The sequence below is a fragment of the Colobus angolensis genome, unplaced genomic scaffold (assembly GCF_000951035.1).
Source record: "Colobus angolensis palliatus isolate OR3802 unplaced genomic scaffold, Cang.pa_1.0 Scaffold50, whole genome shotgun sequence".
NCBI lineage: Eukaryota > Metazoa > Chordata > Mammalia > Primates > Cercopithecidae > Colobus > Colobus angolensis.
Genome location: NW_012118488.1, coordinates 5,297,146 through 5,299,801, shown reverse-complemented (window position 1 = coordinate 5,299,801; position 2,656 = coordinate 5,297,146). Strand labels below are relative to the sequence as shown.

The 2,656-nt window shown below is 47.3% G+C and overlaps 1 protein-coding gene across 2 annotated transcripts in view; it reads right to left on the bottom strand.

Annotated features, from left to right (window-relative positions):
* Positions 1 to 2,656, bottom strand: part of LOC105524636 (nucleoside diphosphate kinase B) — an 18,906-nt gene that overhangs the window by 7,065 nt on the left and 9,185 nt on the right. The gene's annotated exons all lie outside the window — the stretch shown is intronic.

Sequence of the window (2,656 nt, the reverse complement as noted above, 5' to 3'; positions counted from 1 at the left end):
GACTCGGCCTGTCTTCACCACATTCAGCCCCTCCCAGACCTCCAAGGACAGAAGAAGATATGGTCAAAGAAGAAAACCAATCTCAGCAGAAAATCTGGCAACTATTAATCCAAAAATAGGAAAAATAAAAAGGCCCCTTAAGATGACATTCATTCACTGAACAAATATTTAGAGTATCCACTTATTCCAGCACTAGGGATCCTGGTCTCCCTGCCCTGATGCTTGCCTTTCTACAATGTACTCTCCATTCAGCAACCAGGGCAGCCTCCTTAAAATGCCAAGTGTGGGCAGGGCGCAGTGGCTCACGCCTGTAATCCCAACACTTTGGGAGGCTGAGGCAGGCGGATCACGAGATCAGGAAATCAAGACCATCCTGGCTAACACAGTGAAACCCTGTCTCTACTAAAAATACAAAAAACTTAGCTGGGCGTGGTGGCAGGCACCTGTAGTCCCAGCTACTCAGGAGGCTGAGGCAGGAGAATGGCGTGAACCCAGGAGGCAGAGGTTGCAGTTAGCCAAGATCGCACCATTACACTCCAGCCTGGGCGACAAGAGCGAGACTTTATCTCAAAAAAAAAAAAAGAAAGAAAGAAAAACCCTCAGGCTGGGCACGATGGCCCACGCCTATAAGCCCAGAACTTTGGGAGGCCCAGGCAGGCAGATCCAGCAGTTGGAGACCAGCCTGGGAAACATGATGAAACCCCATCTCTACAGAAAATACAAACATTAGCTGGGTGTGGTGGCACGTGCCTGTAGTCCCAATTACTCCGGAGGCTAAGGTAGGAGATCACTTGGGCCCAGAGAGGTCGAGGCTGCAGTGAGCTGCTGTGATCACACCACTGCACTGCATCCTAGGCGACAGAGTGAGACCCTGTCTCAAAAGAAAAAAAAAATTTTTCAATTTCCCTTGCAGTTAGATGCAGCCATATGCCTAAGTTCTAGCCAATGGGATGTGAGAGAAAGTGAAGGTTGTAATTCAGAGATGTCTCTTTAAAAGGGATACTTCTTCCACTTCCTTTCCCAACTTGCAGGAAGGGACATGGGGTGGTAATCCATGTAGGACTGATTAGAAGGAACCAGGTGTGTGTAGACCACCTTAAAGATCAGAGCCTTACCACTATCACCACCTCTACTGAGTAGTTAGGGCTTTCTTTTGAAGACAGGTCTCACTGTGTCACCCAGGCTGAAGGACAGAGGTGGGATCACAGCTTACTGCTCCAACCTCTGGGGCTCAAGCAATCCTCCTACCTCAGCCTCCTGAGTAGCTAGGACTATAGGAATGTGCCACCACACCCGACTAATTTTTAATGTTTGGAAGAGATGAGGTCTCACTCTGTTCCCCAGGCTGGTCTCAAACTCCTGGGCCCAAGCAATCCTCCTGCCTTGGCCTCCCAAAGTGCTGGGATTATAGGCATGAGCCACTGTCCCAAAGTGCTGGGATTATAGGCATGAGCCACCGCACCCGACCACACTTGAACTTTCAAATGAAAGAGAAGTACATTTCTATCTTGTCTCCATTAAAGCAACCAAATCAATATCCTAACAAATCAAAGCTACTTGCAAGACCTCCTGCTTCATTTGAGGCCACCCCAGGGACCCAGGCCTACTGTCTACCTAGCTTTTCTGATTTTCGGAGGAATTGCAACTTCCCACACTCCCCCATTCACTGAATCCCCAAGAGCTTCTCAAGAACGGGATGGGTATGTTTTTTTTAAGAGACTGGTCTCACTCTGTCACCGAGGCTGAAGTACAGTAGCATGATCATGGTTTACTGCAGCCTTGAACTCCCAGGCACAATCCTCCTGCCTATTAAGCCTTCCCCATAGCTAAAACTAGAGGTGCACAGCACCAGAGCTAATTTTTCTTTTTTTTTGTAAAGTCGGTGTCTTGCTATGTTGCCCACGCTGGACTTGTACTAGCCTCTAGCGATTCTCCCCCTCAGCCTCTTGAATAGCTGGGATTAAAGGCATGAGCCATTGTACCCAGCCTAATTTTTTTTTTTTTTTTTTTTAGTGAGACAGGGTCTTGCTCTGTTACCCAGGCTGGTCTCCCACCTCAGCCTCCCAAGTAGCTGGTATCGCAAGCACAAGCCAGCACAGCCAGCCCTCATGTTTTATTTCTGATGAATCCTCTGCACCTAGTCCAGTCTTGGCCATGTAGCAGATGCTCCATAGATGCCTGTTGAGTAGCTCAGTGCCAAGAGTGGAAGAGATGCAGGAGTTAAGCAGGGCAGGCAAAGATTGCCTGTGTGTATGTGAGATCTCAATATAAATAATTTTTATAGTATTTACATTCTCTATTAGGTCAGGTTATTCACTGTAGAGGAAAAGAAGAAAAAAATACAACAATACAAAATAACCAACTCAATGAATCCTACGTTGGGAGGAAGCATTTTAATCAGATGGTAGGGGATGGTAATACTGTACAGGGAGCACTCACAGCTCCAAGAGCTTCCTTCCAAATTATGACAAAGTTCCTTTAAATAACTAGATTTCCTAGAGCCTGGTCCTCTGCCCATGGGAAGAGGAGACATGGATGTGAAAGCATTGTGGCCTGCTCTCCTGTCATTCATAGATCCAGTTCTGAGCACAGCTCATGTAATCTACCAGTTCCTCAGGGTGAAACCACAAGCCGATCTCCTTCTCTGCACTCTCCA